Source organism: Eptesicus fuscus, chromosome 14 (assembly GCF_027574615.1).
Source record: "Eptesicus fuscus isolate TK198812 chromosome 14, DD_ASM_mEF_20220401, whole genome shotgun sequence".
Lineage (NCBI taxonomy): Eukaryota > Metazoa > Chordata > Mammalia > Chiroptera > Vespertilionidae > Eptesicus > Eptesicus fuscus.
In genome coordinates, this window is record NC_072486.1 from 1968600 (window position 1) to 1983278 (window position 14679).

Sequence of the window (14679 nt, forward strand, 5' to 3'; positions counted from 1 at the left end):
AATATTGATGTGAGAGAGACACATCGCCGGATCTGGTGGCCTCGCCATCCCTGAATCACCCTAATACCTGTACAAGGACGGCACGTGGGCCTGAGAGGGAATGAGCAGGAGGCCGGCCCTCGGGCATCAGATTAAAGGTTGGCAAGGCCACCTCTGCTGTCAACACCGGCTGTGGAGCCAGGAATGCAGCCGGGCCAGCCACTCCCGCCTGACAGTGATGCACAGCCACCCTGCGAGGCCCTTAAGTACAATCCTCTAAATCTATATTTCTTTCCGAGCCGGGGTATTTGTCTTGCTGACAATATTAGGCCCTGGCAATGTAATTTCTTAAATTAAAGAACTTTATAACGCGGTTCCCCAGAAGAGCTCCAACCAGCACAGACGAGGACATTCATCTCTCGCTCTGTCCCTGCGCTGATATTTTAATCTCATGTAATTCACTTAACAAGGTGCCTATTAATTACCAAGGATCCCATGGCCGGCTCCGTGCGCGGAGGCAAACTGCCTGGTTCCAGGGAAGTTTTCCTCCGCTAACATCCTCACCCGTGTGCACAGATAATTTGCTTGGCATTGTTATGAAGTTAAGATGCTTTAAAATACATACATACATATATACATATATGTGTATATATATATGTATATATGTGTATATATATGTATATGTGTGTGTGTGTATATATATATGTATATATATGTGTGTGTATATATATATATATTATATTGATTTCAGAGAGGAAGGGAGAAGGAGAGAGAGAGGAACATTAATGATGAGAGAGAATCATGGATCAGCTGCCTCCTGCACGCCCCACACTGGGGATGAAGCCCACAACCCAGGCATGTGCCCTGACTGGGAATCGAACTGTGACCTCCTGGTTCATAGGTCGACGCTCAACCACTGAGCCCCGCGTCCGGGTGAAGTTCGGGTGCTCTTAAGAGCTTCCCACAGCTGGAGCCCCACATGGCGCTCGGCAGCCACAGGAAGCAGCCTCCCGAGAGGCTGCCCTTGTTCGAGGCGCCAGGTGGCAAAGGTTCCCGCAGGAGAGAGTCCGAGGGCACAGCGCACGCCCGGCCGCGGGTTCTGTTCCCACCTCATCCTTCTCTCCTGGACACGGCGTGTTGGCGGATCTGGTCTGAGTCCTTCGGGGGTCAAGGTGAAGAGTTAGAGTGAGATCATGCCCCTAACTGGATCTGATCACCAGATGGGCATCCTGCAGCCACGCCCTGTGCCCGGGTGAAGGGGATTCCTGAGTGGCCCCCACAGGGGAGGAGGCCTGGGCCCCCGGGGAAAACCAGAGCATCACGCCTGGACGAAGGGAGTAGACAGAAGACACACCCCACAGACACCCACGGTTCATCCCGCGAGGGCGTGCGCCCATCCGCAGTGTCAGCATCGTTGCTGACGTAGACAGTGCTCTGGGATTCCACATTTTAGAAAAGGAAGAGTTCATAGGCACAGTGAGCGATTTCTGCGCATGGCCTCGGCTGCTAAAGCCTGCTCCACACAGAGCACCCCAAATGGAGGAGCGGGCGGGGACCTTTCAAAGAAAGAAGACAAAGCAGATAAAGTCTTCGAGGTCCGAGAGAGAGAATGATCAGATTATTTCTCTTCTTTATGAATTGCTCTTTCTCAAGAACGAGGGGTCAAGAGGAAAAAACAGAAATCTTTACAGCGAGAAGGCTGTAAAGGCCCACAGAGCCAGCCTTTGCATCAGATCAAACAGAAAGCAGGTGCTGTAAGAAGCTGAGGCAGGAGGGCGAGAACGAACCCTAGGAAGGCAGGGGGTACGCTGGGCTTGGTTAGGAGTGTTCTCTGAGGTTGTGTTTCCACACACTTTACAGACCGACCCGTGTGCCTGTGAAGGACACACGTGTACGTAAGCTTGACGCTTTGTGGAACAGTGAAAAGGGTGCACATAGTTCCCTAGGTATGTTTTCTGGAACATAGCTAACTCTGACTCAAGATTGCCCAATTCTAGTTGCTTTTAGAGCTTTTTTTGGTGAGAGAGCCCAGTGTTCTTTCAAAGACAAATGAAAGAAATTGCTGAGCTGTATCATGAGATCAATCAAACATTCCTCCCCCCCTTGCTGACCTATAGGACTGGCAATGTGCAAAGAATGTTCCATGTTGGTCGTGTACTCATGGTGTCAGGAATGGTTGGTATGGATCAGGGATGGTGGGTGTGGATCAGGGATGGTGGGTGTGGATCAGGGATGGTGGGTGTGGATTAGGGATGGTCGGTGTGGATCAGGGATGGTCTGTGTGGATCAGGGATGGTCGGTGTGGACCAGGGATGGTGGGTGTGGATTAGGGATGGTCGGTGTGGATCAGGGGTGGTCGGTGTGGATCAGGGATGGTGGGTGTGGATTAGGGATGGTCGGTGTGGACCAGGGATGGTCTGTGTGGATCAGGGATGGTCGGTGTGGACCAGGGATGGTGGGTGTGGATCAGGGATGGTCGGTGTGGATCAGGGATGGTGGGTGTGGATCAGGGATGGTCGGTGTGGATCAGGGATGGTGGGTGTGGATCAGGGATGGTTTGTGTGGATCAGGGATGGTGGGTGTGGATCAGGGATGGTCAGTATGGATCAGGGATGGTGGGTGTGGATCAGGGATGGTCGGTGTGGATCAGGGATGGTGGGTGTGGATCAGGGATGGTCAGTATGGATCAGGGATGGTTGGTGTGGATCAGGGGTTGTCGGTGTGGATCAGGGGTGGTCAGTTCTGTCCAACAGAAGGTGCTGTGTGATGGAAATGGTCGGGACCTGCCTTGGCCCACGTGGTACCCACTAGTCCATATGGCTGTTGACACTTGAAATGTGGCTAGTGCATCTGAGAAACTGAGTTTTATTTTTATATGTTTTAAAAAATATATCTTTATTGATTTCAGAGAGGCAGGGAGAGGGAGAGAGAGAGAGAGAAACATCAATGATGAGAGAGAGAGAATCATTGATTGGCTGCCTCCTGTACAGCCGACAGTGGGGATCGAGCCCATAACCCAGGCACGTGCCCTGACCATGACCTCCTGGTTCATAGGTTGATGCTCAACCACTGAGCCACGCCGGCCGGGCGAGAACCTGAGTTTCAAATTCCATCTCATATTAATCCATTTACATTTAAGCAGCACATGTGACCAGCGGCTACCAATGGGGCAGTGTTGTCGGTAGGAAGCGGAGCGATGTCTGCTGTTTGGAGGTGTTAATAGCGTCTATGTAATGCCAGAAAAACACACCACAAGACCCGAACTCCAGCAGAGAACATTCCCTTCTCGGTGCGCTTTAGCCATGTGCAAAAGCACTTTAGCTCATGCCTCTAAGCACCAATTTTCAAGACCCGTGTGGGAGCCAGACGTTGAAAGGAGAAACACAGCGCTCTCCCCACAGCTTCCCCCATGCACAGCGAGCACGCCACGCGGCCCCCAATTGAGAGGGGGAATACGCTTGAATGTCATTTAACCCCCTGACCCTGACTATCGGCTGACCCGGCTCCACATTTGCAGCTCAGCCAGTGCACTGGGTGCAGGGCTTGCGGAACGCTGTGGCTGGTGACAGATGGTCTTGCCAAAGCAATATTAAAGTGCTTCTTTCATATGTGTGTGTATATATGTGTGTGTGTGATTATTGATTTCAGAGAGGAAGGGAGAAGGAGAGAGGGATAGAAACATCAGTGATGAGGGAGCATCATTGATTGGCTGCCTCCTGCACTCCCCCTACTGGGGATTGAGCCTGCAACCTGGGCCTGTGCCCTGATCAGGAATTGAACTGTGGGTCAACCATTGGGCCACACTGGCTGGGCACCAAGTGCTTAATGCTTAGCAACTCTGAACACTATTTCATCTGAAAAAGGTACAGCCTGTAGGTGTGTGTAGAAGGCTGCAGAGTCGACCCTAACGCAGTGTCAGTGAAATGAATGGCTTTTGGAAAGGGACGGAAGTCCAGCTGTTGGTCCATTGATTTCACTTTCTGGCTGTTGGACTGGGGCTCAGAGAACTGGACTTACCTCCAGGGAGGGAGTCAGTCGGTGGTGATGAAATTTGAATTCAGGTCTCCTGGCTCCTAGTTTCTTTTTACTACAACACGCGGCTTCTCTGAGTTTTGTCAGGAACGTGCCTCACATTTTTGACAGCATTTCAATGTCAGAGACCTGCTGTTTTATTAACAGTTTTCTCCTAAATCTACATTTCCCCCCAATACCTCCTGAGCGGATACAGCCCATTTCTGATGAAGACCTTTACCTTAAAGACTGCACTTGACTGCCTTCAAAGGAGCCCTTTCAACACCCTGCATTTGGGGCTCTTAGTTTAGCTTCCATTGTGAGGTGATAATGAGGTGCTGAAACTAATTAGCTCATCAGACAAAGCTGTCTGGTCTGCCATCTGCTGTGTCTGGGGAGTGATCCTCCCTGTGGAACTGAGAGATGGGACTGAGAGACCCATTTCCCCTGCTCCTTACCCGTCCTGCCTGGGTGCCTGGTGGAGACGGGATTATGGAAGATTCCAGGCTGCCTTGTTTAGCCAGCCCGAAGTGTGGTCTCCTGTCTCAGGCATTCATGTCAGATCTTCAAGTCCACGGATTATCACCAATACAAGTTGCTGAGTGCTGTTCTCATAGATTTGGGATCCCCTCCAACATGTGTACCCCATTACATAATATAGTTTAGGAGAGTAGAAATGGTTTGAGTCCAAATATGGTATTTACATTAACCCTGTTGCCAGGACCTCAGCGTCTCCATTGGCCGAGTGTCCCTCACCTGGATTTTGGATTGAATTCTTGGGCTCTTTCTGCAGGGGACCTCTTCTCTCATAAACTCAGGTGGCTCATGTCTCTGGAACTAGGCAACCTTTCTTGGTTCACCCCAACATCTTGTTCTTTTATATCACTTAGGACAGAGAACTGGACTCTGTAACCAAGTTTGTTTCCCCTCAGTATCCAAGTGCTGTTAGCTTACCCACATGCCCTGGGCTTGCCAGTGGGCACCGCTGACCTGGGGTAGGGGATGCGTCACGTTTCTGATCTATGTGCCCTCGGCTTTCCCCTTCAGAGCTCTCTCCACTTTTGGAAGTTAACTTTAAATGACAGGGCGTGAAGTTTATGCAAGCGCCCATTTTGTCAAATTTTCCTGCCTGTCCATTTCATAGGATGATTCAGAAATGAAACGTCAGATTCCTTTTGAAAATCACATACTCATGCAAAATAACGAGCACAGTGAGGAAGTCAGATGCAAAAGTCCAAGTCCTCAGTGGGATGTACGGCAGATATTAGCCCCATTTGCATTCATGTCAATAAACGATGGAACCCTGGGCATGAGGCTGAGAGTGTACTTTAGCGGGTGATTTTCTCTTACAAGTGAGGGATGCCAGGTGCTCTCTAGATGACATCCGCCCACATCCAAGGGGCTTGTGTGTACACAGCACATTGGTGTCAACGTTTCCACACAAGGTAGCTCCTGTTACCTATTAGCCAACATCAAGGTCAACGTGCAAAAGAACTTCCTGAAACTCCTCTGGGATGAAAATAAACCAACACAACCATGGCCATCATCACGGAAACAGGTGAACAAGCTGAAAAAAGAACGAAACCCGGCCACCCAGAGGTCATACTGGAGGCCTGTTAACTTGGCCCTGAGTGTTCTAGGTTCTTTTTTTTTAAAATTTTTTATTATTTTATTTTTTTAAAAAAATATATTTTATTGATTTTTTACAGAGAGGAAGGGAGAGGGATAGAGAGCTAGAAATATCAACCAACTGCCTCCTGCACACCTTCTACCGGGGATGTGCCCGCAACCAACATATATGCCCCTGACCGGAATCGAACCTGGGACCTTTCAGTCCGCAGACCAACACTCTATCCACCGAGCCAAACCGGTTTCGGTGCTAGGTTCTTATTGGGACCTGAGTCACTGAGTTTCCAGGAATATGATCCTGGCTTTTTGTTGGCTAATTACTGGTATTTTATTATTATTATTGCATATTTTTTTTAATGATTTCAGGGAGGAAGGGAGAGGGAGAGATAGAAACATCAATGATGAGAAAGAGAATCATTGATCAGCTGTCTCCTGCACACCACACACTGGGGATGGAGCCCACAACCCAGCCGTGTGCCCTGACCGGGAATCGAACCGTGACCTCCTGGTTCCTAAGTTGGCCCTCAATCACTGAGCCACACCGGCGGAGCTGTTGGCTAATTATTTTAAGTGGGAGCCTTGTGTGGCTGTGTGCTCCATCCTTATGATGTTGTACACTGGCCAACCCGCCACCTGCAGCCCACAGAGAGGAACTTGGAACCTCAGCCCATGTGGGGCCTGAACTGGGCACCCTCTTTGTGGTCCCCATGCTATCCTTGTCTTTGTCCATTTGTGTGTCCTGCCTCCTGACCTTTGGCCTTTTCTTACTGGGGAACTTGACCCTTGATACTGAACTCCCAGCTCAGAATCTCATGTGACTTTGGTAGAAATTCAGAGCCTCAGGCATCACCCTCAGCCCAAGATAACAAGGGGCCCTTTAACTAGACCCGAGATGGGGCTGTTTCTCTCTCTTTGGCTCCAGGTCCCAGATCTCCTCCAGCCCCACCTCACCGCCCGCCCCCGCCCTCTGCAGACTCCCGTGGGGGTGACCTGCAGGTGGCCTTCTCCATCTGGTGGGGAGCAGAGAACGTCTCCGATAGGGAGGTGCCGTGGGTTGGGTTTCGTGATTACGGGCGTGTTCGCCTCCCTCTCAGAGCGTGTAAACGCCCTTGGGAGAGCAGGGTGTGTTTCTAACTTATCTCTTTCTGATTCATCTCTGCAATGGGCCGCAGTCAGCAATGCACTTATTTCATTAAATCAGTGAGTAGGTGTGTGTGACATGGCACCAATGGGACTTGGCATTTGCATTTGAAAATTGGGGTCTTTGACAATCACACTGAAGTCTGAGGGAGGAAGAGGCGCTTGCTCGAAGGTGGTGGCCCCACACGGACACGGGTCTCTGTCAGCTCCTGGCCCGGCCCTACCTGCAGCTGTGGTCCCAGCCTCCGGAACTCCTTTCCTGCATCTGTGAGAGGGCAGGTCAGTACCCACATCACGAGATAACGGGAGACACAGCTTAGGTGATGCATGGAAAGCACATGCTATACAGATTGCTGGACGCATGATCAGTGCTCAATAGACGCGAGTTTCCCGTCCCTGACCTGTTCTGCTGACCTGGGCCGTGCATGTCACAGACGCCTGGTCACCCAGGGGCTATAGAGCAATGACGTTCACATTGTGTTATTTTCTCTCCATCTTTTTTACAAAGAGGATTTGAGGTAATTTAAAAATAACAATATTGATCTAAAAGAAGGAAAGAAAAAGAAACTCTCACAGTTCGCCCAGAACCGTAACCACATTTACCGATGAATAGGACCTGCGAGACAATTCCTGGGGCCCAGGGCGAGCAGGGAAACGCCTGGCAATCACCGGGAGAGGAAAGAGGAGCTCCCACCTCTGCTCCGCGGCCCAGAGGGGACGAGGAGGGCTTCTGCTGAGGGTCCTCCGGCGCGTCCTGAGTCGTCCTGGAGACGAGTGTTTCACAGAAGCCACGCCGCTGGGCTCACGGCTGATCCTGAGCAAACATCGAAGGCATCACCATGGCATTCAATCCGTGAAGGTCATTCCCCAACCCGCTTCCCCTTGGAAACGGCTCCTCCTCTAAACAGACTGCTGCCTCCGTGAATGCAAACATGCTGGGGCCCTGAACACAGGGCCCCCACAGGGCCCCCACCGGTCCCCAGGGCCACCCCTCCTCAAGTCTCCCCACTCAGGCCTCCTTCCTCAGGGCCCTCTCCCACAGGTCACTCTCATAGCCCCTCCAGAGGACCCTCTGCACATAGGGCCCCTCACACAGGGCCCCCCCCCCCCCCCGCACACAGGCTTCCCCACGGGCCCCACTCACAGGTCTCCCCGCCACAGGGCTGAGTCTGGGACGGGCACTGTGGTGATTCATTCCTGACTCACTGACCCACAGTCCCCGTGGATGGTGAGGGGAGCTTTGTCCCTCCCCATGAACTCTTGCCCAGTTGAGTACACGATTGCCAGGGCTGCTGAGCCTGGGACCCACGGCTGCGAGTCGCCGTCAGGTCAGGGCCTGGCAGGACGCGTTGCTTTAGATCCCACAGACCACCGCCCGCAAAGCCGAAGGCCAGGGGACAGCAGCTGAGTACGGACTGGGGTTTGATTCATCCTGGGTCGTCCAGTCACATCTGAGTCATGGTTGGACTTGGAGGGCACAGCTAGTGGGTATGGACTGGGGTTTGATTCATCCTGGGTCGTCCAGTCACGTCTGAGTCATGGTTGGACCACGGAGGGCACAGCTGAGTCATAGCCCAGAGAATCTCCCTGCTCTGTGCAGCATTACAGCTTGTGTTTGCTCAGTTTTTCCTTTTGAAACATGACTTCCTGGGGGGTGGCCGTGCTCGTGGTTTCAAACACAAGCCTAGTGCATGGCCCCAAGTGCAGGTGATGAAATGCAGAAACACCTGCTTCTCTTTGCCTTCCACATTTGCACAACCATTTTATTTTATTTTATTTTTTGCCAAGGACCAATCTCTGAGACTTTTCCCAGAATGCAGCGCTTGATGCCCTTCGTGGGTGGGGCACCGAGGCTGTGGCTGCGCCTGGTCTCCCTGGCGAGTGAGCTGTGGGTGGCAGTGGCGGCACAGAAAACCCAAGCGCTGCCACTTCCTGCCCCAAGCCAAAGGGCACACGTACACCTACAGTCCGCCTCTCCCCTTTGCACAGCGCCCCGCTGACGGCTACCCCTCGCAGCCGCCATGACCTGCCTCCGGCGGGAAGGAAAGAGCTGCAGGTGGTGGGCTTTTCGGGAAAAGCCCGCGACCTTTGTTAAAAGCTGCAGAAATGGGGCAGAAATGCCAGGCTTCTCCTCAAGAGCTGAACCCAGACACACACACCGCAGCTGAACGACGCCCGTGCCGTGCTCAGCGCTCCGCACACCTTCCCACGGCTGCCGGGTGCGGGGAAAACGGGGAGAAATGTCAAAAGTCCCCACAAAGTCTCCAATCAAATGCCGGTAATAAAGCAAAACATAAAACTATAAAAGACAGAAGCACGTCCTAGGTGGGCCTGGGGGATCGCTAACCAAAGCCGGCGAATGCTGCGCATCTAGCCTGGGCTGAAAGGGCCAAGGCCGTGGCAGGGAGCTGGGCCGGTGGGAACGCGGGAGTATCTCGGGGCGGGCAGCCAGCTGGGTGCAGCCGGCCCCCGGGAAGGGGGCCCAGTGTGCACACGATGGCCAAGTTGGTCTCTCCAGCAAATGGGCTCCAGTGGGCGGACCTACGCGTGGATGGGACGCCTCGCACGGCACAGGGGGGCCTCTTAACGCCCTGGGTAGCGGCCTTTCATTTCAGCCACGGGCTTGTTCTCTGAGGCCCGAATGTGTGTCGCCATGAAGCGGGCACAGCAGGAAGACACAGCCCCAAACACTGGCACACATACTGTTCCCCCCATTTCTCATGCCCTCACAGCCCCCCGCCCCCCGTGTCCCCACAATCCAGCCGCCAGACCCTAACCCATGGAGGGCGGGAGCCAGAGAGCCAAGGAGGCAGGCGTGTCGCCCTCAGAGGGCACTGGCCTTGGATTCTGGAGGCTCCCCCTCTGGACCAGCGGGGTAACATTAAAATTCTCCCTGAGCAAAGAAACGGGTATGTTTTCCACTTATCTCCCTTTTTAAAAAATATGTTTTTATTGCCCTAACCGGTTTGGCTCAGTGGATAGAGCGCTGGCCTGCAGACTGAAGGGTCCTGGGTTCGATTCCGGTCAAGGGCATGTACCTTGGTTGCAGGCACATTCCCAGCAGGGGGTGTGCAGGAGGCAGCTGATCAATGTTTCTTTCTCATCGATGTTTCTAGCTCTCTATCCCTCTCCCTTCCTCTCTGTAAAAAGATCAATAAAATATATTAAAAATATATGTTTTTATTGATTTCAGAGAGGAAGGGAGAGAGATAAAATTGACCGGCTGCCTCCTGCATGCCCCCCACTGGAGATTGAGTCCACAGCCTGGGCCTGTGCCCTGACCGGGAATTGGACCGTGACCTTCTGGTTCCTAGATCGAAGCTCAACCACTGAGCCACACGGCTGGGCCACTTATCTCTTAACATTTGCTTCTTTCCTCCCTGTCCTTTCAGGATGGGTGTCACCAAGGCATCAACTTCGACTTCCCCCTGCTGGCAGAGGTGGGAATTGCAATCTGGCCTGTGAAGAGAGCGACCTCCTTGGCGGCCTGCATGCCTGCGAAAGGTAGGCAGGTGTTAGCAGAGACTTGTCCCTAAGCTGGCCAGGCCTCTGTAGAATTTTGGTTGGAGTCTCTGAGTGCAATTCCTGGTTCCAAAAATAAGAAACAGAAACTTGGGCCAGCTGGGTGGGGCTCAGTGGTTGAGTGTTGAACCAGGAACCAAGAGGTCACCAGTTTGATTCCCGGTCAGGACACTTGCCCGGGTTGTGGGCTTGATCCCCAGTGGGGAGCATGCAGGAGGCAGCCTATCAATGTTCTCTCTCATCACTGATGTTTCTATCTTTCTCTCCCTCTCCCTTCTTCTCTGTGAAATCAATAGAAACATATATATATATATATATATATATATATATATATATATATATATATAGAGAGAGAGAGAGAGAGAGAGAGAGAGAGAGAGAGAAAGTTGGGAGGGAAGGTGCTTTACTGAGGTTGACAGAGACTGTTGGGGTCTCCCTGTTGGAGTCCCGAGGAGACATGGGTCCCGCTGAGCAGTAACCCCTGTCAGAGGCCCCCTTACAGAGGGCCCGTGGGAACGGCGATGACACCAGGACTGGAACAGGACAGGAGACAGATGCCGACTCACCAAGAACCAGACCCGTTCCGAGGGATGAAATTAGCTCAGAAACCGGAGGAAAAGTGAAATTGCACAGAAACCGGTGACCCGAGGCAGTGAGGCACGTTAGCAAGGACTTCCACTTCGCGTGACGGACACACAGAGCAGCCTGGTGACAGGTGATTAAGGGTGGGGGGAGCCTGTGACCAGGAGGCTGTTTGCTGAGCTGTCCTGCGCCAGCAGCAGGGACCTGACAGGGTTTTGAATCAGCTCAGGGCCCGATCTTCTCCCAGAAGTAGAATAAAACCAATGACAGCAGGCGAGGGCCTGGGACCCGGGCCTCATCCGAAGAACAGGTGTTGCGTGGATTCCTCCGAATGGCCTTTTCGATGCAGCCAGTCACAGCCTCACATGGTCACAGCGACCTGTTCCCCTCCCATCCCAGCCCCGCCCCCAGCTGAATGTCTCCGGGACAGAACCATCCGATAACATGGTTGAATGATGCACTGAGAAGGCGGGGGAGCGTTTTGGGAGAGTGGATCCTTCTTGCTTACACCCAAGCCGCTAGGAATTGTGGGAAGTGTCACCCAGCCAATGAGAGATGCATTTCTTGAAACTCCTTTCAGGACGAAAGTTGATCTTTCTTCATGTGATGACGGAGTTGTCATGGCCACCCTGGCTTGGAGGAGATGATATGGGCAGCATCTATGGAGTGAGTTCCAGGATAGGGGCACGTTTTGCACGGAGGCCCCGCTGCAGGTTGGTAAATAAGTTCTGGGCGCCATGCAGTGTCACCTCTCTCTGTATATCCAGATAATTGCTCGCTATGAAGTGAACTTAACCAAAGGCGTGCTGTCAGCTTCCCCAATTAACGTGTCCACCCGCCTTGTTGTGGAGTTGATTTTTGCCTGTGGTCATGCCCAGTGGACAGCAGATGTCTCTGTTTTCTTTGACTGACAGGCGTGTTCGGGTCAGTGTGTGTGTAAGGAGTGTGGGCATGAAGACTGACGAGGAGTCCTAATGAGCGAGACTCTGAGAGTTAGAGTGACGGGCCCCCGACCTCGGCAAGTTGTGTAGTCAAAGCTGAAAACAGCAAATGGAACTAAAAAAAAAGTGTGTTGAGTGTGGAACCAGCCTGTTTCTACCCAGCCCATGTGCACAGATGCCTCCTCGAAGCCTCATGATGAGCCAGAACCGCTGCAGTGAGGAAGACGTGAGTCAGTGGGAGGGGGCAAGGGCAGCAGCGGAGAGAGGGTGAGATGTACCCGTAGGAAGAGGGGGTGTCTGCTGAGAACTGGTCCTCCTCTGCCAGTGGCTGGCGAGTCACAGGAAACCAGGCGATGAGCGGCAGGCAACAAGTGATGGGCGATGAGTGATGGGGGTGATGGAATGGTGGAGACACGCTTCACACTGGCCCCTCACCCTGACCGGTGCCCGTCCCTGCCAGGTCCCGGGAGCTCAGGGTCTCCCTTCCCTCCCTCCCTTCCTTCCTCCATGAATGGCCAGTGCAGCCCCCAAGGCTCCAATGCTACATCGTAACGGTTCCAGCTTGCCCTGCAGAACAGGATGGAGACCTCACGCAGAGAGCACACTCCCCGGCAGCATTAGAACACTGGGTACAACGCGAAACCCAGTGCCATCGATTCACCTGCTGGGGTGCTGTAGCTGGAATGCCACCACGCCCCCTCTCACTGTGTTTCCAGGACATCGGCGTTGGCTCATCTCCCCATGAACAGCACTTGGACAGCAGCGCACAGACATTCCTCAGACAGCGCCGAGCTTTCCCTGAAACCCTGAGGAACCTCAGTGCTTTCTATCAAATGAAACTCAAAAACAGTTTCCGCCTGGGCAGGCAGCTTAGGGAATGCTCACTGGCCCGTGCAAATGTCAGCGGCAACTTGGCTGCGCCCCCTCCCTCAGCAGCGCTGTGTCAGAGGCCTCCTGCCTCGGAGCTGGCGATGGAACCCACTCGGGGCTGGGCTTCTGGCTTCTGTGTGTTTCTTTACTTCCATCTGATTTATGTCCAGAACATAGGCTTGTGCCAAGGTGCCTGACGAATGGTTCTGATTGGAGGCAGGGAGCCCTGTGTGGTTGGAAGCATTCGGACAGCTGCTTGTGTGAGGACGAGGGAGACGGACTGAGATGATTATGGGCTGGTCCCCATCACACACCGGCCTTGGAACAGGGCCCTGAACCTTGATCATCTTCCCAGACCTCAGCATCACCAGGTGGGCAAGTGCTATCACCTCTACCTGACAAACCAGGAGGCCAGAGTTCCTGTCCTTCCCAGGAAGCCACCAGGACCACCCACGCGGGTGGAGGTCAGCTGGAGCCCACACCTGAGTTCCTTGTGGGGTGTGCTGGGCCCTGGGAAGCAGGAGGAGGACATAGCCCTGTCCAAGGTGCTGACACAGCTCCAGGCAGGTGCCTGCCCCTGGGAAGCGCCTGCAGCAGGTTCCGTGGGGCTGGGAGTGATGTGAACAGGACAGGGTAGGGCCAGCTACCAGTCAGGTGCATACTCTATGTTCCCCACTCCACAAACCAAACACCCTCCAGGCTTGGCGTGGACCACAGAGCTCCCGAGTAAAACATAGCTGAGAACTGGGTAGCGACTAACTGTAAACTGGGACCTAAATTCATGATCTGCTCCAGACATCGAGTCAGAAAAAGGAGTCTCCGGACCCTTCACGTTACTCTGGGCTAAGCGTCAATGAAGATGGCAGAGCCAGGATGAGTTGAGCAACGCCTGCTTCCGAAAGCCACCACGTTGGCCTATTGCAGGCTGCCCCACTGTCTGGATTCTTCCTGTTATCTTTCCAAGCTCTGAGCAGCAAGAGCAGGACTTTGGTATCACAGAACCCTTATTGTGCTGTCATTGCGTTCCTAGGCTCCAATGCTACATCGTAATGGTTCCAGACCTTGGCAAGTTGTGTAGTCAAAGGTTAGTGCTAAGGCTAGGACTCACGTCTTCCTCACTGCAGCGGTTCTGGCTCATCATGAGGCTTCGAGGAGGCATCTGTGCACATGGGCTGGGTAGAAACAGGCTGGTTCCACACACAACACACTTTTTTTTTAGTTCCATTTGCTGTTTTCAGCTTTGACTACACAACTTGCCAAGGTCTGAAACATGAATCTGAACCCTACTCTAATCCCAGTCCTAGCCTTGACCCTGACCCTACCTCGCTAACCCCAGTCCTAGCCTTAGCACTAATCCTAACCCTGACCCAACTCTACCTCTAAACCCAGTCCTAGCCTTAGCACTAACCTTGACCCTGATCCTGACCCTAACCCTACCTCTCTAACCCAAGTCTTAGCCTTAGCCACTATGACCTTGACCTTGACCTACAGACACTATGTAAAGCTGAAGGTTGCACTGAATCCTCACACAAAAATCCATATCAGGAGGGTGCAATTGTTCATTCCTCATCTGGTCTTGCTGGTAGGAGAACTGAGGCACGATCTTCCTGAGCTTGCAATTCGTTAGACTCCAAACCCTTCGACAGAGAGGCAGAGGGCAGAGCACGAAGGAGGTGCTGACCGAGGCGGGTGTGCTGGTCAGCACCTCCTTACAGGGTCGGCAGGCACCTGTCAGCCCAGGCGACGGAACCCGATGGGCTGAACATTGCAACTAAGTGCACGTGTTGAACCAACCTTGGAAGTGTCTCAGTCAGCCAGGCTGCGTAACAAAGCTCACAGCTGTCTCCTTTTCTCTCCTGCCTCCGCCTCATCCAGGCTGCTCAGACCCCGAAAGCCGCCCCGTGGTGTCTGCTATTTCCTGGTCTGTCTCGGTTGTGAGCAGTTTCTTTTCCTTCCTTAGACCCTCCTGAGTTTCCAGAGCACACCAGTCAGATGCCTTGAGAGG